We start from the raw sequence: 25,090 nt of genomic DNA on the forward strand, positions 1-25,090 counted from the left end.
TGAGCTAGCCTGTCCCCTATGTGCTGTTGCCTTTATGTCTGCCTGCCCGTGTATGACCTGGTCTGTTTACTGACTTCCCTCTGCTCTCCCCTAGTTGGATCCCCGACATGTTTTTTCAGTCCGGACTGTGTGGGTCCATCTCCGGTCCACTTCACGAGCCCCGTGAAGAATCCAGAACTCTGTGTCCTCAACATTCTGTTTATTATCACTATCAGAGACTTATCAGTTAACCTTGTGTTTAATAAACACTGTAAACTTTTGCGTCTGCCTCCGGGTCTTGCATGTGGGTTCAGTCTCCGTACTCAGATCGTTACAAAAATACATTTGCAAATGCATCGTAATTTCACAAATATTTATTTTCTATTTATGAGATTAAACTGTTAATTTAAAGTTTAATACTGAAAAAATAAATAAATAAATAAATAAATAAATAAATAAATAAAACCAGATAAAATTACTGACAATTAACCATAAAAGAAGTATTTGTTCTGTAAGTTTAACAAGACTTGTTTGTTAATTGACAAATATCTTGTGTAATTATGGGAGGTTTCATGACAAAAATGTTGAATAAATGTATTTTTATAGATGTATAAGATGTATAAGCACTGATAAACTGCCAAAATACAGTTTTTTATCAGTAGATTGTACAACTTAGTCTCACTGAAAATTTATATATATATATATATATATATATATATATATATATATATATATATACACATGTGTGTGGGGGTAATTTGATTGTTTTAATACATGTAAATATTCTTTATTAAACATTAAAAAGTAAAAAAAAAAAAAGCAAAATCTCATGTAAAGTTAGGGCAAAAACTATATTTTAATTATGGAAAATTACCGTATTTTTATGAGATGGTTATTTTCTATTATTTAACAGTATTTTTTCAGCACCCCTGCTGCCGGAATAATACTGTTTTTTTTATGTTGTTTTTGTTTGTTTTTTTTACACAGTGTATCGGATTTAGGACCACATATGAAAGTGGCCTGGGTCAGATTTGAAAAAATCTGATTTGTGCTGTTCAAACTGTCTTTTACAGAAAAGGACAGAGTTTACTTTAATGTGAAACGCTGCTGTAAAATGGACAATCTATCCTCGATATGTTTAGCAATTTAATGTTTTGTGTAGGAATTTAGGATAGGTTGAAGGATAGCGTAAGGGGGTAGGAGGTTATAAGTTAAACTTCATCCTGCTCCTTTTCAAATGTTGGACTTTCATTTATATAATTCTTTTGTTGTTTGGTTTTAATGCAAATTCCACATAAACAAACAAACAGATCGGATACAGGTCACATATGGGCAAAAAAATCAGATTTGGGCTACATTTGCCTGCAGTCTGAACGTAACCTAAGAGTCAATCTGTACTCATTAGATTGCATGACTTTGTTCCAGTTCCCCAAAGTCCATTTTTTATGCCCCTTAGCAAAGCATTTTTTTTTTTTCAATTAGCCTCAGTGGTAATTGCTTTCTTAAGGCTATTTAGTCCCAATTCCTGGAGGTCTCTTCATATTGTGTGTATGTAAATGCTCTTACTTTCACTACTGAACATGGCTCTGTGTTAAACGCTCTCCAATCACAATTGAGAGAAAGAGGTAGAAAATACAGAATATAGTAGTGGAGTATATAGACTCAACGATTACTCATATTGGATAGTTGAGTGTGGGCATGCAAAGTGCTGGAGACTGCAGGAGAGTAGGCGTGTTACCGACGTTACAGAAGAGCAGACCACAGGGATAACAAGATGAGGCAGAAAAATGGAGGAAAAAATACACAAGGATGATTTACAAAATGACCCAAGGACCAGAGCACAAACCATTACATTATATATACATGACATAACATTCTATATTAATCCAAGAAGACCCAAACATCCACTGTCGACCAAAAGTATCTACCGATGTAAAATGTTTAATACCTGTTGATCCACTAATCCTATCGATATATGTAAATAATTGGAGTAAAATACAGTTTGTCATCTTTTCATGGTCATCAGATATGACCCATTTGGACGTTCAGAGGCTCCGTAGTGAAACACCGTCATCTTCTACAACATTGATTCATCAGTAAAACCCATGGAGTTGGATCAGTGACAGTGGATGGACACACTGGGTTTATGTTCAGTTAATGAGAGATTTGGCTCAAAAAGTCACTATATGTTCAGTTTTATCCCTGTTCAGTTTTTGAAGCAGAGAAACATGTATTTAAAACGCAATATCAGAACGTGACAAACTGTGAAAACTATGAAATAAAAACATTTTTAATGGAGCTAATCTGATGTTTTCTCACATTTTAACATACTCTAATTAGGGATGGGAATCATCAAGAATTTAACAATTCCGATTCCATTATCGATTTTGCTTTTCAATCCGATTCCTTATCGATTTACTTATAAATTCTCATTGGGTGAGGGAATAAGAGTACAAACGGGTGTGTTTGTATTAACTGTCTTTTATATTTCCATCTGCACAGAAAATATAACATATACAGTATGTACAAATAATAATAACAGATGACGCTGGGCCCGGTTCAGGGTTGGGGGTGGGGTGGGGGTGCAGTGAAAGTGAAACAAAAGACGCTTTACTAATTCCTCTATTGCCGCACGTCAACTACATCGAACCAGTTCAACTCGGCTTGGCCTGTCTCCCATTGTTGTGCACCTCATTTCCTTTCCCCCACCTTCGGAAACTTGTATTTGGGTACGACGTTTGTTGTCCGCACCGGAACCGTAACTGGACCCAGCGTTCACTCTTCCGCTACATTCACAAGTGTCGCGAAGTAACGAATCAAATACGTGACATTCCTGTGAATGAGTCACATGCTGTGGACAAATGTTTGAGCATATTGGAGGGATTCCACCCTTTTGAAGACATGGAAGCTTTGATTAATCAATAATCAATAATTAAATTAATTCCCCTTCCTTTGCTTTGATAACACTTTTTTTTGTGTATATTTTTACGATAACACAAAACATCCATACAAACCATTCACATACACTTTTTAGTCACCTCACACACAATCAGATTCGTATAATCAACTTTTTTTAAATATCAACAGTAATATTTACATGCACTTTAGATATTTACTACAAATACAGTCATTAATCAAAGCTGCAAGCAGCATTGGGCGGGACCTTGCACCATGTGTTCTGCCTCCCGTGCTTTCCACCTCCCGTGCGTTCCGCCTCCTGTGTGTTCCACCTCTCGTGTGTTCCACCTCTCGTGTGTTCCGCCTCCCGTGCGTTCCGCCTCCCATGCGTTCCGCCTCCCGTGACCGTCGACACCTCCGCTCCACTCACACCTCTCCGTCCCGACACCAGACCCCTCCCTTCTGCATCTGTCTGTTTACTCTATCTTTTGGTGCTATTTAGAAGCCAATATGACAAACAGATTCAGAATAGTTTTAATTTGAGGGTTTTACTTTGAAAGGTAATTTGCCGACTTCCTGTTGGAGATAGCTCTATGACGTCCACCAGAACATTTGTAGTGCTCGATGTAACGAACATTTTGGCATTGGTTTCATGTTTCTCGGACATTCCTGCTGGCCGCTATGGTGGTTTCCGTGTTTTTTGACATAGGTGGCACTAGAGAGCCCATTTTGGCACCTACAGGGTTAATTTTTTCATTTTATCAAATTTTTCGCTGGACCTGACATACGTGCCGAATTTGGTGAGTTTTCGAGCATGTTTAGGGTGTTAAAATGCAATTCAAAGTGGCGGCGAAAAAAAAAAAAAAAAAATAATAATAATAATAGTAATAAACAAACGAAAAACAATAGGGGCCTTGCCTTCGGCTTGGTCCCTAATAAATGTGATAATATCTCCTAATCATAACCTGATAACATAATCATAACTTGAGATGACTAACTGAATATATGAAGACAAGTCCTCACAACTGATCACTGGGAAAAATCCTAAACTTCTGAAATCCAGTCAGTTCTTGACCTATCGGAGGCTCTTTTCCATCAAAGCTCAGTCATATAGAAGACTGACTTTGCAGATATTTAAACAGAGAGCTTCTGAAACATGTGCATCATATAGAGAATATATGCTCTGTTTCACCTTGTTTGTCATTCTTTGTGGTTTGTTCCCCATAAAATACAATAAAACACCTCCTCGGATTTCCCATCAGATTATAGGTCAGCCCACAGTGAACCCTATCAAACACAACACAAGAGCCACAATCAGGCAAACATATGAAAATTAGAGGATAGATGGGAGGTGTGAGACAGAAGATGATAAAAAAAAAAAAAAAAGGCCAAACAACAGAATACATTACACCTTCACTCTGTATTATTTCACCTGTAACATAACACGCACCTGGGAATGTGTAATTCTTATTTTCAATAACTAGGTAAGGTAAGATGACAGATAAGATGGATTTCACGCTCCCTGAGGAAATTTGTCACAGACGCATCCAGCCATTGAATTAATATGAAAATACAGAGTGACACAGCCTTTATTGCTCACTGGCTCACACAAACACACTGCGCTGTTTTAACATTACCCATCAGTCAACACCCAAATAAGAACATGTTTGTTATTACAGTAACTGCACTCAGAGGAAATGTTGGGCTTTGTGCTTCCCACAGGCAAACACCAAACGATGGAGAGAATTTGTTCATCGTCACAGTGCATCGTGACACAGCAGAAACAGTCCAGACTACAGTACACTTTATGATGACTTAGAACACAGGTGTCAAACATGCAGCCTGGGGGCCAAATCTGGACTGCCAAAGGGTCCAGTCCAGCCTGCGGGATGAATTTGTGAAATGCAAAAATTACACTGAAGATACCAGTGAAATAATTACAATTAGGGATGCACCGATACCGATTCGAGTATCGGCATCGGCTCCGATACTCAGTGTGCGTACTCGTACTCATACAAGATATCTGATACCAGGGCCAGATTAACACTTCATTGTACCCCGGGCAACAATATTCAAGGGCCCCATCATCACAACCCCAGGATCCCTATAATCTGGCAAAATACAGAATAAGTTCCAGGAATATATGTAAATATACCCCATACTTCAATATCTAACTATCATCAAATGCATTTTGATGTACAAATGTGTAAATGCTCGTAGAACTACAAGTGCACCACTACAGCCTCTTGTCAAGGCCACTCACTTGCATATGATGATATGAAAACCAAACACATTAGCATCAGTATAATCTAAAATTAAACCGCTACACTACGTTCTTTAAATTTTCAGCTTTTTTAATGTCCCTCTTCTTTTTTAATTTTTGTTTGGCGCTCCCACTTAGCTGCTTCTCCATGTTTGCAATGTTTTGATTTGCGTACGTCGCGTATGTCGCATAGTTCTTGACGTCTCACATCCCGCTCAGTGCACGCACGTTGATTTGTGTCACCGCTGATTCGCTTTTTGGACTGACCAATGAGGAGAGGGAGAGGGTCTCAGCTCATGGTCACAGACAGCAGGAGCAGGGTTTCTGTGCAGTGCAATGGCTCCGGGCAGCGGACAGATTCATTTATAAGCAAAAGATAACCAGATATTTTCGTTATGCCTGAGCTACCCAGGGCCCTTCAGAGGTCGCGGGCCCCTGGGCAATTGCCCAGTTGCCCATATGGTTAATGCGGGCTTGTCTTATACAAATACACCGATACCACTTACGGCTGTTTGACATTCATAGTTAAGTGCAGCAGGTATGCGGTGGTGGAATAATGTGTGGGAGTGTGAAGAGTGTGGAGATTTTTCAAAATAAATGACGGTGATAAAAGTAACGCTGACTGCAAGTAACGTTAAAGACACAGACAGATACGGACGCAGCGTTCTGTCCGTCCTCTGCGTACATTCCATCCGTTTTCCAGGTGCTGGCAGATGCGTACCTAGACGGAGAATACCAGCGGGAGTACAGAGCGGTGCGGACTGCCACTAGTGGAAGTGAAAACGAAACTTATCACTCATTTCTCTTTTCTCTACCTGCTGAAGCTAAGCTTTTAAACCTTACCAGCAAAAACACTGCAATATTAGTATCACATTAGTGTTACCTCTGTCGTCTCCATGTTTGTTATTACTGACTTTCTTCTTCTCAAAAAATGTTACTCTTCTTCATGGTATTTGTCCAGTATAGGTTAATTCAGAGCAGCGCCCCCTGGTGGATTAATTGAGAAAGGCTCATTCCAACACATTAAATGTCAGTAGCAGCACTTTGTTCCAGTCAGACTAATGACAACGACAATAAAGCACATTTACAAAAGGAACTAAGAACCGGAATGGGATTATTAAGGACTCGTATCAGTATCGGCAAGTACTCAAATGTAAGTACTTGTACTCAGTCTGGAAAAAAGTGGTTTCGGTGTGTCCCTATTAACAATCAATGGTCTCAAAATCATTTTAATTCATGTTCCACATACAGACACATGTTACAACCCGAAGGTGAAACATATTTACAAAGGACACCGGAGTCAAAGAGTATAATTCAAAAGAAGATATTTTATTGTATTTGACTTATTTTTGTTTCGTTTTTCGTCAATTCACTTCTTTCTTTGAAAACAAGCTGCTTTTAATTAAGCAGCATCCAAACCCCTTTTAAACCCTGTGCCCAAAGTAACAAAAGAAAAGACCAGAGTGGACCGGCAAACTAAACATAAGGACGTGTGCTGGACAGGCCAACCCTATACTGGGCTGTAGAAGCTGCCAGCGCACTGCTACCCTATCAAAAAACAAACCAGAAAGTAAGTCCTAATGAATGAAAAGCGAAAACAGGACGTCCAGATCCACCTGGCCAAACGAAAAAAGGAAAGCTAACAAAAAGCCACACTGGCATGCAGCAACTTGCGTGGAGTGGAGTGGATGTGCGCCTCGACGTGCGCACTCTGGACACTTGCGTCACTGGAGGAGGAGGAGGAGAGAGCTGCCCCACGGGTGCACAACTATAGCACCAATGGCGCCAAAACCAATTAAGTGTGATAAATACAATCAGAACCCAGATGCAGACCAATACAGAGGTAATAGTTTGAATTGTCTTTATTCAAACTATGTAGGAACAACAGGTGTTCAATGTCCAAAACACAGTCACAATCAGAGTCAATTAAGCCAACAGGGAAAAGGCAAAGGGGGCGTCAGGGACAGGCAGGAGATCCAGAACCAGAGGAACAGAGGTGGAAGACGTGGTTGGGGACGAAAAGAGGTTGTTACCAGGCAGCGGACGGAGAGACGTGGTCAGGGACGAAGGCAGGTCGTTTACCGGGGATCAGACGAACAGGCAGAATCAGGCAGACAGGTCAGACAAGGGATCAGGCGACGGTCAGGGACTAGAACGGATATTAGTGATGGGTCCGGCAAAACCAATGCGTCGGCGCATGCGTCGAGCTCATAGAGCAAAACCCCGTGTCGGTGCATGTATCGCTTCAAGAAAGTCACGGGACCGATAAAGGACCTGTTTTGGAACTGACAATGAGGCGCCAAACTGTGTTTATAAGGAAGCGCATCTGTCAATGGGATGCATCTGCCAAAAAAATCTCTGATCTTTTGCGGCTCATCGTCAAATTCATCAAGACTTATGGAGCAGCCTCAAGCCAAAGGAAAGGTTTCCACCGTGTGGGACTATGTTGATCTCATATCAGAAAATAAGGGATTTGTTTGAATTTCCTTGTTGTTTCATCCTGTTCCTCTCAGAGTTTACACTTGATCTATCTGAATTCAAATTTATTTCAAAGTGACTCTTAGTTTACTATTCATATTATTTTCTGCAGGTTAAATGTCGCATTTTTTGGACAGAACTTTCCTATTTAAACAAAAGCACTTCCTCAATGCTGAGGCACTCTAGGACCAGGCATGAGAATGAAGTCCAGATCCACCAGGACAAACTCAGGCATACAGCCATTCTACAACTGACTCACAGTTGCTTTATTGATAATTAATTTATTCTTTACTTCATTTTTAACCATCAAGCTCAAAACATCGGAAAAACTTTTTTTTTTAAATAAAAATTAAAAAAAAAAATCCCAGTCCACAAGCATCCTCATTCACAACACATTCACTTAGATTTTCACATTCTTACTCAAACTGGTGAATTCATCCTCCCTCTGTGCACGTCACTGTTTAATACAGTTTAAGGTGGTACACAGAGCTCATATTTCAAAAGCAAAATTGTCTTCCATATACCCTGATATTAGTCCACACTGTGTCAAATGCCAACATGCAGAAGCTTCTCTCATCCACATGTACTGGTCCTGTTCAAGCCTTAACGAATATTGGACTGAAATTTTTCATACACTTTCTCAGCTGTTAAACATCAAGTTAGAACCAAACCCCTTGACTGCTCTATTTGGTGGAATGGAAGGTGAAGTTAAGCTACCTACAGAAAAACAACGCACTTTATCCTTTGCTGCCCTTCTAGCTCGACGAGCAGTGTTTAGATGGAGGGATGCCCCCCCACCCACTCACGCACAGTGGTTAGAAGACATTATTTTCTGCTTAAAACTGGAGAAAATTAGATATATACTTCCAAACTCCAAAATTTTAACAATATTCTGCCTGTTACCAAATGTTTATGTAACATTGTGTGTAATGTGCATGTATAAATAATAAGTCAAGTCATAATATTGTTAAAATTGCATTAATTTTTCCAATAAAATTTCTGTTTTTTTCAGGTTATTCACATCTTTTTTGTAAAATGTAAATATTTTCATAATTTATTTATTTATTTATTTTTACTAAAACAAAAAGAAAATCTTGGATTTGTCATTATTTATAGGTTATTAAGTCATTATTTTACTGGTCTGGCCCACTTGAGATCAAATTGGGCTAAATATGGCCCCTGAACCAAAATGACTTTGACACCCCTGGACTAGAAGATCTTGCAAAAATAAGCCTGACGTATTCTGCTACATCTGCGGTGAATACACCATTGTACCTAACAGGAATCAAGTCACAAGTTTCATAAAGTGTGCTTACCAATCTTATTCTGGTATTAATTATTATATTTTGTGAGAAGATCAAATTTTTCAAAATCAAATTAGCAAAAAAATCCTGACCTGATTGAGAAAAACAGATGTCATTTTTGGATTTAGCGGTGCAAAATGGTCCTAATTCAGTTGAAAAAACCTAGACAACTTGCAAAAAACATTTTTTGTAACCCAGTATTATACAGGGTGACACAAAAAAACGGGAACTTTTTAACAATCCAATAAAACCAAGAGTGATGGAAGAAAAATATTTTATTCATAGTAATTGAAACCTTAAACCATGCCATTTAAGAAACAATGATGGAATTTTCATTTTTAAAAAATTACTTCCTGTAGATGGCGTCCTCCTGTACGAATGCATTCTTGAAATCTGCTGTTGAGATTCCTCATTGACCGCTGCAACATCTCAGCTGGGATACTGTGAATTTCATCCTGAATTCTCTGTTTTAACTCATCCAGAGTTCTTGGTCGAGTCGTGTACACTTTACTCTTGAGATAGCCCCACAAGAAAAAATCACAAACGGACAAATTTGGCGATCTAGGGGGCCAGGGAACGTTACCAAATCTTGAGATCAAACGGTTAAGGCGGCTATACACTGTGCGATTATTTCGATCGTTGCACGCAGCTCCATCTCAAACTGTGCGAATCAGTCATAAAGTCAGGCTCACGATTCATGTTCTCACACTGTACGGGCCGATGCTCGTATGTGACCTGACTGCTCACACTGTAGGACCATACACCACAGGACGCACCACACATTTGAGTGTTGTATCTGGAAATACAACGTTAAAATACCAAGGAATTCGTAAAAGTGCATAGACGATTGTGTATTGGCGTGAGCCACGAAATGGTAGTGTTAAACAAAAACCAACGAGCTGCTTTGGCAATATGTGCCATTATCTGCGGGGAATCAAAAAAGAAGAAAAGACAACGATGTGTTCGGTGCAGGAATTGGTTGTCCAGACGTGGACAGTATGGGCTGTCATCCTACAGCAAAGAGAACTAGAGGTAAGCTGCAACAGCCAAACTGCACTAGGACAATAGCCAGCTACTGTTAGCTTGTACGCTACTGTACGCGTCTGTGTTCGCGCATGCAGTGTGAGAATTTGAGGCACATCGGTTCGTGGCACTGCTTTGACAGTACGATACACTCACGAGGAGCGAGCAGGATTTCAAACAGCTCCGTTTTCCTTGCGAACACACGATTGCTGGTCGTGAGGTGGTGGTGAGGTGCTAATCGCTTCTCTGTACCCCATGTACACTGCATGAAGCATGACACACGATTAGAGGCACATCGGGCCCGATCCCAGAAAGGGTCACACGAGTGAGAAATCGTCTCTAAAGTTGCACAGCGTAAGGCCGCCTTTACCGAACAATTCTCGCACAGCCTCCAATGATTGCCGTGCAGTGTGTGATGTCGCTTCATCCTGTTGAAACCAGGTTTCTTGAACGTGTGGAAAATTGTTCAATTCAGGTGTAACGAAGGATTGTAACATCTCCACGTAACGATTCGCAGTGACAGTGACTGAGATCCCCTGTTCATTTTCAAAAAATCCATGATTACTAAAATGGGGGTGTGTTTACTTGCTCAAGATCACTGTCTCGCAGTGCTGCCACTTGCTCATATCTGCCAATACGCACTTCAAAAATTCCCGTTTTTTTGGGTCACCCTGTAGTTTGTAAGCAGATTAACCTGAGCTCATTTTTATTTTTTCTCTCTCATTTCTGGGTAATTGTATATCTTTACTGTGTCTTTAAATCAAACCAGTTGAAATCAGTTCACAGAATTTTCCACTGTTCATCCCAGCATCCTCGGCTGCTGTCGATGCGTTTTGATGAGGACCCTGCGGAGCGATCACAGCCCGGACTCACCTCTGCACTTCAGCGCCCCGCAGCCTCGTCTAATTTGTTTTCTCACCAAGTAATTAAAAATACGGCACAGAGGAGCGGCTGATCAATGACAGCTGGCAGCCACAGAGGAAGACGATCCTCATTCCCGGGGAGGGGGGGCAGGGGGACGAGTCTCTCCATCCAGGCGTCCATTCATCTGCCTGGGGACACCCTTGGACTATTCATCTGTCCGTCCTCACATACACACACACACACACATAGAGACGTAATCCTGCCATGTTCCCACCCTTACATTACATCCATCTAGCAGCTTCACCTACAGCTGACCTTCAGATTAATAGCTCCTTCACTCAGTATGTAGTGTGAGGTGTGTGCGTATTACGTACAGCGAACCTGTTCCAGAGGTTGCAGCCTTGTACTTGTTTTTACCATCTCTGGAGGTGGAGGTTATTACAGTTAAGACTCCAACACACATCCACATTCATTTCCATTCCTCTCACACTATACAACACATGAGGTGACCTTCCTGGATGACATTTAAGTGATAATATTGTGCCAGTCTTCTCCTAACACGGTATTCACTCTATGTTTTTATTTTTTATTTTTTTTCAATTCCACATCCATATTGAATCATTAACCCAGGGGTGTCAAATTCATTTTAGTTCAGGGGCCACATTCAGCCTGATTTGATCTCCAGTGGGCCGGACCAGTAAAATAATAATAGAATAACCTATAAATAATGACAACTTCACATTTTTGTCTTTGTTTAAGTGTAAAAAAACAAACAAACAAAAAAAAACCCCACTAAATTATGAAAATACTTACTTTTATAAACTATCAAAATAAATAAATAAATAAATAAATAAAACTGAAAAAACTGAAATTTTAATTCAAAAATGGAAGAAAATTTAGTGCAATTTTAATAATACCGTGCCTCAACTTATCATTTCTACATGTGCATTGTGGATCAGATCTACAAAGACACTAAATACTTAGTAACAGGCAGATAATTGTTAAAATTGCGCTTAATTTTCTTTAGACATTTCAGGTTGTTCATATTTGTTTATGTTATTCACATTTAATTGTTTCAGGATAGTTTGTAAATGTAAATATTTTCGTAATTTAATGTTAGTTTCTGCACCAAAACAAAGAAAAAAAAAATTAGGTTGTTAATTCTAGATTTTTTTGGGGGGGGGGGCTTAATTCAAGATTTTTTTACTTAATTGAATTTTTTTTTTTTTTTTTTTTTGCTTACTTCTAGATTTTTTTTATTTAATTGAAGATTTTTTTTTTTTTTTTTTTTTTGGCTTAATTTAAGATTTTTTTTGTTTTTTTTTAACTTAATTCAAGAATTTTTTGGGCTTAATTCAAGATTTTTTGCTAAATTTGAGACTTTTTTGGGGGGGGTTAATTGAAGTTTTTTTTTTTTACTTAACTGAAGATTTTTTTTGGCTTAATTCAATTCAAGACTGTGGAATTTTTACACTTGGCAAAAACATCCCACGGGCCGGATTGGAACCTTTGGCAGGCTGCATTTGACCCCCGGGCCACATGTTTGACACCCCTGCATTAACCCTTTCATGCATGAATTATGTGAATCTTAGTCAAGATTTTTTTTCTGAGTGTTTTTTGTTGTGAAAAATTAACTGCTGAAGGTGGGAGATGTCTTTGGTCCCTCTTGGAATTCTTCCACACTATATTTCAGAAACTTATATCTTTATAACTCTGTCTAGGTTGTGAAGCTCCGTTGAATAAATGCACACAGTCAAGGCAAAAGTCGGAGATCGAGCAGAATTCGAGTCGCATGAAGTGTTTATTCTCACAAAAACAAACACTGAGTTGACATCTGCAGAAGCAACAGACTTTTCGCCCCGGGAGACCATTTTTATATTGTCATTAGTAGGATGGGTTTAGCCACAAACCGTACCCATTTTTTGTAATATTTTGAACATTAATCTAATCACGGAAACTCTCTTTTTTAGCTTGTCTCCAGTAGGGTATGGTTTTTTAGTGTCGGTCAGGATTGGTCAGAAAATATACATATGCAACTAGTTCCCAGTATTATTTTATCATATATTAATATTAAACTTTTTCCCAGAAAATGTAAATTATTTCCCAGAATGTCCAAAACTTCCACTCACGTGTACTTCTTTTGTAAACCACGTTCGCAGAAACTTTCCATGAGCTCACATGCTCTTTCTGCCCGCCCCATTTTGTAACTTTCCATAATTTCACGTGTTTTTTTCGATGGCTTCACGTGTTCATTCTTTTGTGGGTCTCCCAGAAAAAAAAAAAAAAAAAAAAAAAGTCAGCTACTTTGGTACAATCCACACACTACACTAAGAATAACTTCTGGCATGCAAATGAATACAGGTTAAATACTTTTGAATACAAATTGAATACTTTTGATTAAAATACAGATTTTTTTGCAACCACATTTTTATTCCTCTTTAGGCATGAAAAAAAAAAAAAAAAACTATGTGATTGAAATTTTTAAAATGAACTTGTTTTTCATAGAGTTACAAAAATGTTCACTCAACTGGACACCACGTGTTTATTTTTTTGATGCAAAGAAATATGTATTTAAAACGCAACATCAGAAAGTGATTAACTGTGTGAAAACTATGGAATACGAACATTTTGAATGCAGCTAATCTGATGTTTTCTTACATATTAACACACTCAAATACTAGTTATTACTCACTTCATGGAGATAATATGAAAAAAAGCATTTTGTGTAAGAAAACTGTTAATTACAGTCTAATAACAATTGGCAATTGATTTATGCTCTAACATGTCACTGCAGATCAGGTTTATTAAGAAGAGGAAAGTTACAGTAATGGTATGAATGTCAGTGTATTATGGGATGGTGCATAAGCGTCTACTGTGTTGGCTGATATGGAACTAAAACAACAAAACCCATGAATATTCAAGAGAATAGCTGGAGAATAACTGTCCACTGGAGTGACCAGTATGCATGAAAGGGTTCATTTCATTTTTGTCATATTTGTACTGGGCTGGTAACAAAAAAAAAAGTAGTGAAGTACTGTAATGTAATCTGATACAGTCTCAATTACCATCACAATATGCATTTTTTTTAATTTATGTATTTCTTTTGGGTGCATTGTGAAACAGAATTTATTGTATTTTTTAATCAATATAATTTATTTATGAATGCTCTATGTCTCATCTGTTCCACTATACAGAACAAATATCCATCTGGTTTCTTCAACTTTTACTCACGCCCATAAATCAGTCTTTAGACACAAAATAAATAATAATAATAATAATGTTTGTTTTTTTTTTATGTATTGTGATTGTCTCTCTCAACTCACCACGTATTTTTTATTAGTAAGTTCTTTAAAAATTATTTTTTATCAATTACTAGAAATTTCAGGCAACCCCCCTGTCTTTTTTTTTTTTTTTTTTAAATCCATATTTTGTGGGCCTAGGTCCAACTGTTTGAGTTTATTAATCAATAACATTTCATTTGTACTTTTTCTTGCACTTTTATTTTTCATTCTTTTTGACAAAGCTTATCAGCCTGCAGAGTGTTCTTAAATTTCATCTTTATTTGTTCCTAGGTCTTCTTTCAGTCTGTTGTGGGGTTCTTTCCCACACTGCTCAAAAATTATAAGACCACAGGCGTAGTTGAAAGTGCAAAAAATGGTGGTAGTTTATTTTGCCGTCGGCCTCCCAAAGTGCTGTGCAATATTTACAAGTGAAGTCAAAAAATGGAAAAACAAAAAAAGACACTATTTACAAATTTACACAGCACAAGAAAAAAAAAAAGCATCTGAACAGAGTTCTCCAATAACTAACCAAAAAATCCACAAAAAATCTCACCAAGGTTAAGTGATATACAGCATAGTTGCCAGCTCTGCAACTCAGAGAAGACTGACTTACCAGGGCTTCAGCAGCCTCCTTTTAAACTCTAAGCCCCTCCTTCTGGGCCGGTCAAATAAAGACTTTTTTAACAAAACATATTTTTAACAGTGTTTTTAAACGTAATTATTCACAACCGAAATAAACATACAACACTTCATAATTCAATAGATTTTCCAAGTAATTACCTAACCCAAATACCTCCTTCCTTGAAATAAAAAATACAGAAAACCAAAAACACTACATGGTCCAGAATGCAGCAGCGCGTCTGGTCTTCAATCAGCCTAAAAGGGCACATGTCACCCCCTTACTCATTGAGTTACACTGGCTACCCATAGCTGCCCGCATCAAATTCAAATCTTTAATCCTAGCCTACAAAATTCTCCGTGGGTCTGCTCCTGTCTACTTAGGTGCACTAATAAAAGCTTATGTCGCCCCACGACCACTCCGCTCGTCTGGGGAACGTAGTCTGGTGGTCCCCAGACCTTGTAAAAGACAATCCAGGCTCTTTTCATGGGTCGTTCCACGTTGGTGGAACGCTCTACCAAGTGCCACAAGAACAGAGTCATCCCTGCCTATCTTCAAGAAGCTCCTGAAGACCCAGCTCTTCCGAGAGCACCTCCTGTCCTAGCACTTTCAAACATTCCATTTTAAATATTCTAATAAGGTTTTTCCCAGGAAAACCACAGATTCTTTCATGATTATCTCTGGACCTGCTGCGGTGGTCCGGCCTCTTCCCTGCCCTCATCATCACCACTCACTTATCCTCAACCGCCTCCATGTGTCTCCCCCTACTCCCCCCTTCTCCCCCTCTCCCCCAGTCCCTATCTCTGTCGCTCTCTCTTTTTCCCCTTCTCTACTCTCTCTCTTTAACCCCAACTGGTCAAGGCAGACGTCCATCCTCCAGGAGTCTGGGTCTGCTCCAGGTTTCTGCTGTTAAAGGGAAGTTTTTCCTCGCCACTGTCACCAGTCACAAGTGTTTGCTCCAGGAGGATTCTGTTGGGTTTCTGTAAATTGACTTAGAGTCTGGTTTTGACCAACTCTATATATAAAATGTCAAGAGATAACTTTTTTTGTGATCTGGCGCTATATAAATAAAATTTGATTGATTGAGTGATTTAATTGGTTTTCCCCTGTAAGTCGCTTTGGAAAAAAGCATCTGCCAAATGCGTAAACATAAACTACATAATTAAGTCACATGATTTGAAAACCGTGCGAGATTTCCCCTATAATATTGCCCCGGAAATGACCCCTCGTTCTTTTTCCCCTTGAATGACTTGGCGGGCATGACAGAACGCCAAGACAACATGGACCCAGGTAAGTGCTTGAAACTGTTGTAGATATGTATGCAATTACCTTAAAAATGCTGCCGAGTGTGCGCCCTCGGTTGCGCTATAGTTTGGACGGGGAAGAGAGTGTGAGTGGTGAACTGATGAATGATTGCAAACACGGATGGGGAGAGACTGAATGACATGAGTGTGTGTGTGTGTGTGTGAGTGCCTGTATGTGTGTGCGCGTGCCGGGTCACGTGTGCTCTGCTCGTAGCAGGAGACAGCGGACTCAGTGACGGGGTCGCTCCGTCACACAGTCATTTTGTCACATTTGTTCTGTATGTAAATACCATATACAGTCTACTCTCGTTAAACCGCCCGCCGTTATACCGCCATTTTCGCTCACCGCCGACCAAAACCATTGCACAAAAATCCCCAATGCATTATTCCATTAGCTACCGCCATTTCCGCCTATCGCCATCCGCCAGCCCAGTTCCATGCACAAACCACACTTATACCATTGATTTCCCGACCGTTATACCGCCAGCATGATTGCCATCGAGTACACATAAATTTTAACAATGCACTGAAACAAACGCGCCAGATGCTGATCGCGACAAGCTACGAGTAGGTCTACGGAACGGCCACCGTTCATTTATCGCAGAACACTCAGTAGGTCAGGATGTCGGGAAGAGGACGTGGGATTAAGCCAAAGCCTCAAGATGATGGGGTGTCATTTCCCGACACGGTATAATAATGCTTCAAATGTTTCCCCACTTTAAATGATCCCTTACAACATAACAGAATTAAGATTTATTTAGAAACGCAATTAGAACGGGTTAACGGAGGCAGCATAGACATCATATAGTAAAGACATGCACATTATGGACGCAACCCGTTGTAACGCCATTTTCGCTATACCGCCAATTTGGCCGTGAACGGAAGTTGGCGGTATAACGAGAGTAGACTGTATCTACTGCCTACATACAGTTGCATAAAAAAATTATTAGACCACCCCTTGTTTTCTTCAATTTCTTGTTCATTTTTTAATGCCTGGTGCAACCAAAGATTTATTTGTTCGGATAAATATAATGATAACAAAAAAAATAGTTCATAAGGGTTTAATTTCAGAGCTAATATCTATCCATTTTTTCCCATCTTTTCCATGTTTTCTTGATAGTAACCAAAATCACTTCAGTTCTTACATCAATATCTATAGCATTGTACTGACAAAAACAGTGCTTTTAGGCATTCCATGTTTTCTTTTCTGTCTGTTTTAGTCACATGATACTCACAGGAGTTAGTACTTGATTGCACAACTATTGTTTTTGATGATTTTTTGATGGTCTAATAATTTTTTACGCAACTATGTATGAGAGAGAGAGAGTCTGTCTTGGGCATAACACAGTATATGTGGTTGTGTTAATTATGCCTGGTAGCTTTTGTGGATGAGTGGTTGTAATTAATCATGATGAAATTCCTGAGCTCAGCCATCTGTCGAGAGTAGAGCCACTGCTCCTCCACATCAAGAAGAGCACATGATGCTACATTGTTTTGGGAATGTTGGAGGGATATATGATGATGATGATGATGATGATGAAATTCTTTATTCAGTCATCACATAATACTACCACTGTCAACATAACAAACATTACCAACAAGTTAGTGACTGAAAAGGCCCAGGCATAAGAATAATGCTTTTGTTAATACTTGTCCTACATAACAAATTAAACTATCCAGTGTTCAGTATCGGAAAAAACAAAACAAAAATGCAAACAAACAAACAAGCAAAAGCGAAAAGAAGTGAAACTAAACCAGAAAAAGAGAAAACACAACCAACCAAATTAATGGTAATTTAATGTAGAGTCGAAAATCAATTATTTACTTATTAATTATTATATCTTAACGATTGTAACTTTCAAAAATTACCCTACGTACCATTTTTTTAAAAACCAAAAATGAGCTACACATTCGTAAATCCATGCTGGCCTCATTCTATAGTTAAAGTCCAACAACGGATCTTATTGTAGTCTCTTTTCTACAAATTTACAAACATCTCTCAAATCATATTTAGACTCATGTGTTGAGAAGATCTTTTGCACACAGACAGGAAGGAACTTTAATTTTGCTTTATACATTATTTGCATTGTTTTATAGTTAACCAAATCATTACATGTCATAATATGGGATTTCATAAAGAGTTGATTAGTATGTTCATATCACCTCGGTGTTTCCCCGAAAGAGCTGGTGGAGGTGTGTTGAGCCGCATTATGTAATAAATTCCCATTATGTAATAAAAGTCCAAAATGTAATAAGAATGTCACGTCATCTTGTAATAAATCCGCATTATGTAATAAACTGACGCATTTTGTAATAAATTACCTCAATGCATTATGTAGTAATTTTTTTTTGCATTATGTAGTAAGTTATTACAATTTGAGAAATTTATTACAAAATGAAATTGACACATTCGAGGAAGGCGCAGAGAGACGGGGAAGACCGTTCACGTATGGACTGGAGCTTATCTCTGTGATATAAATTGATAAAACACATAATAACTGTTTGCTGTTCAATCTGAGGGTGTCAAGAAACATTTTTCCAAGGTCACAAGATACTGTATCAGACACAACTGACACAACTATATAAAAACAATGTGCTAAATTAATCTTTAAACTGTGTGGTTAAAGTTCTGATTCCATTACCTGTAGCTCCTGTGACTAATTTCTTCTAAATTGCTCTGAAATTATATTAATTTGGATTGTTATTACATAATGAACCATATTATTACATTTTAAAAAAAATAAAAATGTGTCAAGTGCATTTTGTAATAAATTTCTCAAATTGTAATAACTTACTACATAATGTGAAAAAATTTACTATATAATGCGTTGAGGTAGTTTATTACGAAATGTGTCAGTTTATTACATAATGCGGCTTTATTACAAGATGACGTGACATTCTTATCACATTTTGAACTTTTATTACATAATGGGAATTTATTACATAATGCGGCTCAACAAGGTGGAAGGAGGATGAAGATCGTGGGTTCTAAGGATGGACCTGAACAAATGGCTGGATGGATGCTCACTTCTAAAGCTCAGAAAGGAAAAATCATCTCACAGACTCCAGAGCTTTTATAATATTTATGCTGACCTAATTTGCTGGTTTATGGACTTTTTAACACACAGGTTGTAACAGGTGAGGGTGAACGGTGTTTTACTGGATGTTCCTCTTTCCTCCACCGGATTCCCCTAGGGCTACATCCTCTCCACTCTTTTATTAGTGCTCTGTATGAATGTCTGCCAAAACCATTATAAAATTCTCTTATTGTGTCCCTTCCCCTGTGAACATGGTCCTGTAGTGAATTTTGGGAAAATGGATATGATAAACAGTGAAATTGTTGAACTGGTGGATCAGTACAAGTATGTGGGTACTGGGATTGTCAACAAACCACGGTCTGACATTCAGACTGAAGATATGTGTATAAAAAAAAAAAAAAAAAAAAAACATATCTGCATTTGCATTTTTACCACAAATGTAAATTAAATGTTAACATGTTTTTGAAGAAAAGGCTCTATTCTTGTTTCATCTAATCTTTTGTTCACCTTTTCTGTTATCTGTTGGCATGGGTCACCTTCTATTAAACACAAAAATTGTTTGCAGGGTATTATGAAGGTGTGCAGCAAAATAGATGGTACATCTCGGAACAATCATCATGACCCGCACAGGACCAGGTCTGTCAAGAAAGCCTGCTCAATCCTGGCTGATCTGAGCCATCTGCTGGGGTGTGAATTTTGTTATCGCCATCAGGACACAGATACAATCTACCACGATGAAGAATAAACAGATTTAGAAAAAAAAACAATGTGTCCCAACTGCTATCAACCTCATATTTGTTGTTTGGTTGCTGCTGGCTGTGAAATCCATTCACCTTTCAGGGATAAAGATACCTTGAACCTTAAAAAAATTCCAGAGTATTGAAAATTAATTAAGTTCTCTGCAGCTCTCTCATCTTGGTCCAAATCAAAACACTAAATATTATTACGAAGTGGCTATTGACACAGTACTGTGGCATGAAATATCGGTTTGTCTATTACCACAGAGCCAATCAGCGCCCTCGTTACATCATGTCTAGACCATCATGTACATCTCAAAAAGTACTGAGGAAATCATATGGAAAATAGGACCACCCTAGATACAGTGGACATTTAGCTCATTTAGTAATGTATTGGAACACAATGTGAAAAACCTGGGGTCAATTCCTGGTCAGAGTAACCTTTTTTTTTTTTTTCTAAAGATTTTCAAACAGAACTGAGAAGTCACACCGCACACTACCATATCTATCTAACATGTAGCTCCGCCCACCTTATCCAGCCTCCAGAGCAAAGAGTACCAAACAATGAATCCTATTCTGTACTATATAATCACTAATTTGTCGTTTCTTCCATCAGTTGCCACAGCACTGTGGTAGCAAACTGCACAAGAGAATGAACTGAAGTATACGCCATATATGACCACAGTACTGTGGCAACAAGAGGATAATGAGTAAAAAAAAAAACAAAACAAGAGGTGAATGAGTTCATGTAACAGTATCCATGATTGGCTCTAGTACAAATGCTAACATTTGATTGGATTGTGGCAATGGACAAACCAATTTTTTTTGCCACAGTACTGTGGCAGTAGCCATTGCCATATTATTATTAATGACTCGACGCTGTTTCGTGCCATTATAGAGCAGCGAACCTGCATTTCAAGTTTCCATATTGAGACATGGAATAGAGCAGAGGAACCACCTCCTGGTGGCATCTGACAAGAGTCTGATCAGCACTCAGCAATTACAGCTGTCAATCACAAGGTAGAGTTCCTACTGCCTGAAAACACAAGCAGAGGGGGAGATGCAGAACTCTTCTGTCCTCTCAGACTGCTTGCATTACAATATGCTGAATGGTTGTAGAAGAATTTTTACTCAGTGACACTAAAAATCTATCAAGTACTGCAGCTTTAAGGCTTTAGGTAATCAGTTGTTAATTTGTGCAAATGATTTCTAATTCCTTGCATGGTCTAATTATGACGACTTCATTTAAATATGAGATATTTAGGTGTTTGTTTGTTTTTTTAAATGGAATTATGCATTTTAAAACATTTTAAGAACAATAGATTCATATTTAAGGAGATTTGCCCTTTCAGGATTTCTCACTTTTCTCTTTCTTGACGTACCATTTGTTTTACTTCTACGTTGTTTGTTGGATGTGAAGTATGTGTCATGCCTCTTCTCTGGCATTGACATCGGCATCTGTCATCGACCTGTGTAGTCTCTTGTTGAAAGCTGTGGATACACATTTATCAGAGTTATTTAACACCTGATTTCACACTGAAGTTGCACGCCTAGTAAGTGTGGTTTAGATGATATGAAACACATTAAACATGGATGCACAGACTGGATTAGACAAGCCACACTTTTTCACTTATCTGCTTTACTGGTCATGAAAGACAGAAGGTAATTTAATGAAATAACTATTAGTAAGTGACCCATTGTGATATTTAAGTGACGATCACAGCGTAAATATAAGGATTCCACTCGAAAAAAACACCTCATTCTGGCATTGTTTTCATTCTTCAGTATTTCAAACAATTTACTCAAAGACATTTTTTCCAAAGTGATTTTAAGAGGCAGTCTTTGTCTCCATACATCCAAATGTTTTCCGCTGCTGGAAAACACACTTTCCTGTAGTTTACAGTAAACAAGCTCCTACTGTGACAAACACTTCTGCTAACAAAAAGTGTGGGTAGAAACAAACAGAAAGCACAAATGAGGAGCTGATTACAGAGGCTGTGCAGCAATTATTTTTTCACAATAATAATTAAAACGATGTTTTTTAAATGAAAAACAACAAGTCCAACCCAATCGCAACCCACTCGTAATCCTAACTTTTACTGACAAAAGTTTCAATATTTAGATTTTTTTTTTTTTTTTTACCTTTTAACCCTGGAAAGCCTGAACCATTAAATCAATGACAGAAAATTTCAGTTCTTTGAAACAGGAGCCTTTATCGGTCCTCCTGAACAACCCCTTTTTTTTTTTTTCTTTTTTTTTCAAATGATGTATGAATTTCAATTTCGTATCATATTTGATACATTGGGCCTCAATGCTCAAATATTATTTTTTTTTTTATATCTTTTTCCCTCGTTAACATAATGGCCAGATTTTATCTATGCTGTCTATGTCTATGTTGACATCAGCACACGCATAGACATGATGACATCAGCTGGATCGATGCCAAAATAAGCTACAATACATGCGAGGGGCGGGGTTTGTTGTGCCTTGAACCACTTGTTTAAGCTTTATTTAACCAGGTAAGTTAGTTGAGAACTGATTGTCAAAACTGAGCAAAATACAGACAAAATCTATATATTTTATATCTGTATTTCTGCTGCTGCTGCTGTATGGTAGGTCATTAATTTTACTGTGTTATGGTTGTGACAGCAGAAATATTGTGGTTATTTTAATACAGTATCAGAATGACATAAATCTAAACTTGTTTCTGGTGTCAGGTCATCAGTTTCTGCAGTTTAAATATGTTTCCTTTAATAGTTTACTTGTGTTTACTTGTATCTGGGCTTTCTCAGGCAGGGTTCTGTTGACACATAATGCAGGCTTATATTCTTGTCTGTTACTGTGTCTACCTGAACAAAAACATGCAGAATTTATCTAAAATAACTGGTGGGAAGTGGATGGTGGTGTTGGTTTAGCCCTAAATCAGAGGTGTCAAAAATGTGGCCCGGGGTCCAAATCCGCCAAAGGGTCCAGTCTGGGATGAATTTATAAAATGCAAATATTACACTGAAGATATTAATCATTTCAGTTCAGGTTCTGAATACAGACCGATTTAATCTCCAGTGGGTCGGATCAGTAAAATACTATCATAATAACCTGTAAATACACACAACTCCAAATTTTTCTGTTTGTAAATGTAAACTTTATCGTGTAATTTTACTAAAAAAAACATGAATAACCTGATGAAATATTTTTGACATCTGAAGTGCAAGTTTACCAATATTCTGCCTGTTATTAAATGTTTTATGTATTTGTAGATCGACTGTGATCTGTAAGTTGTAATTTACATGTGTAAATGATAAACTGAGACATAATATTGTTCAAATTGCACTTAGTTTTCTTAAGAAGTTTTAATTTGTTCATGTTATTCACATTGTTTTAAAGGATAGTTGGTAGATTTAAACATTTTCATCACATAATTTTACTTTTTTCCCTCTAAAACATAAAGGAAATTTTGGAGTTGATATTATTTCTATATTAAGTTATTTAGGGATGCACCGATACCACTTTTTTCCAGACTGAGTACGAGTACTTACATTTGTGTACTTGCCAATACCGAGTACCAATACAAGTACTTAATAATCCCATTCCAGTTCTTAGTTCCTTTTGTAGATGTGTTTTATTGTCGTTGTCATTAGTCTGACTGGAACAAAGTGCTGCTACTGACATTTAATGTGTTGGAATGAGCGTTTCTCAATTAATCCACCAGGGGGCGCCGCTCTGAATTAACCATACTGGACAAATACCACGAAGAAGAGGAAAGTTTTTTGGGAAGAAGAAAGTCAGTAATAACAAACATGGAGACGACAGAGGCAACACTAATGTGATACTAATGTTGCAGCGTTTTCACTGGTAAGGTTTAAAAGTTTAGCTTCAGCAGGAAGAGAAAAGAGAAATGAGCGATAAGTTTCGTTTTCACTTCCGCTGGCGGCGGTCCGCACCGCCCCATACTCCCGCTGGTATTCTCTGTCTGGGTATGCATCCGCCAGCACCTGGAAAACAAATGAAATGTACGCAGAGGACGGACAGAATGGTGCGTCCATATCTTTGTCTTCAGTGTTACTTGCAGTCAGCGTAACTTTTTTCACCGTTATTTATTTTTGAAAAATCTCCACACTCTTCACACTCCTCACACATTATTCCTCCTCTTCGTACCTGCTGCACTGAACTGTGAATGTCACACGGCAGTAAGTGGTATCGGTGCATTTGTATCGGATATCTTTTACGAGTACAAATACAAGGACACACACTGAGTACACTGGTCTACAAGTAAAATGCTTCCAGAACAAAAATAGTTCAACTTCACCAAATTTGAGTCACTAATAAAGACAAATTTAGTCAAAAGTGGTAGTTGGTTGTAGTTTCACAGATACAGTCTTGGGCCAAAATGTGAAATTCTGAGGATTAATGCGAGAATGGGTTTTATTCAAAAGGAATATTTGTCTTAGAGCAACCAGATCTACTTCAAAACACTGTTTGTACATTATAATACATTCACTTTTCAGGTTCTTTCTAGTGGAACATTTATAAATCCATTGTATAAATGTACATAAACCAACAGCATATGTATAATAACACACCATCATATATAATGAAAACATGAGCTAACCAGTGCTTCTGTCATTTCTTTTCTGATTCATCCTATTAAAATATGTAAGATTTAGCACATTTAATGTCTGAAGCAGATAGTTTCTAAGAAATTGTAGAGCAGTGGTATCGAAGCCGATGCCCGATACTCGTATTAGTATCAGTGTATCCCTAATGTTATTATTTCACTGGTCCGGCCCACTTCAGATCAAATTTGGCTTAATGTGGCCGCTGAACTAAAACGAGTTTGACACCCCTTCCCTAGATGAATGTGGATTTAAAGATGTGACATGGCATGTGACTGTCTAATCAACACATTAACCCTTTCATGCATGAATTATGAGAACCTTAATCAAGATTTTTTTTTTTCCTGAGTGTTTTTATTCCTCTTTAGGCATGAAAAAAAAAACAATGTGATTGATTTTTTTTTTTTTTTTTTTTTAAATCAACCTGTTTTTCATGGAGTTACAAAAACGTCCACTCAGCTACACCATGAATTTTATTCTTGAAGCAAAGAAACATGTATTTAAAACCCAATGTCATAAAGTGATATGAAAACAGTGAAATGAAACCATGTATAATGCAGCTAATCTGATGTTTTCTCACATTTTAACATATTCTAATACTAGTTATTACTCACTTCATGGAGATAAAATGCAAAAAATAAATATTAACAATTGATTTCCACTCAAGAACCAATCAAGAACAGCAAAGT

This window comes from Sphaeramia orbicularis, chromosome 14 (assembly GCF_902148855.1).
Source record: "Sphaeramia orbicularis chromosome 14, fSphaOr1.1, whole genome shotgun sequence".
Classification (NCBI taxonomy): Eukaryota; Metazoa; Chordata; class Actinopteri; order Kurtiformes; family Apogonidae; genus Sphaeramia; species Sphaeramia orbicularis.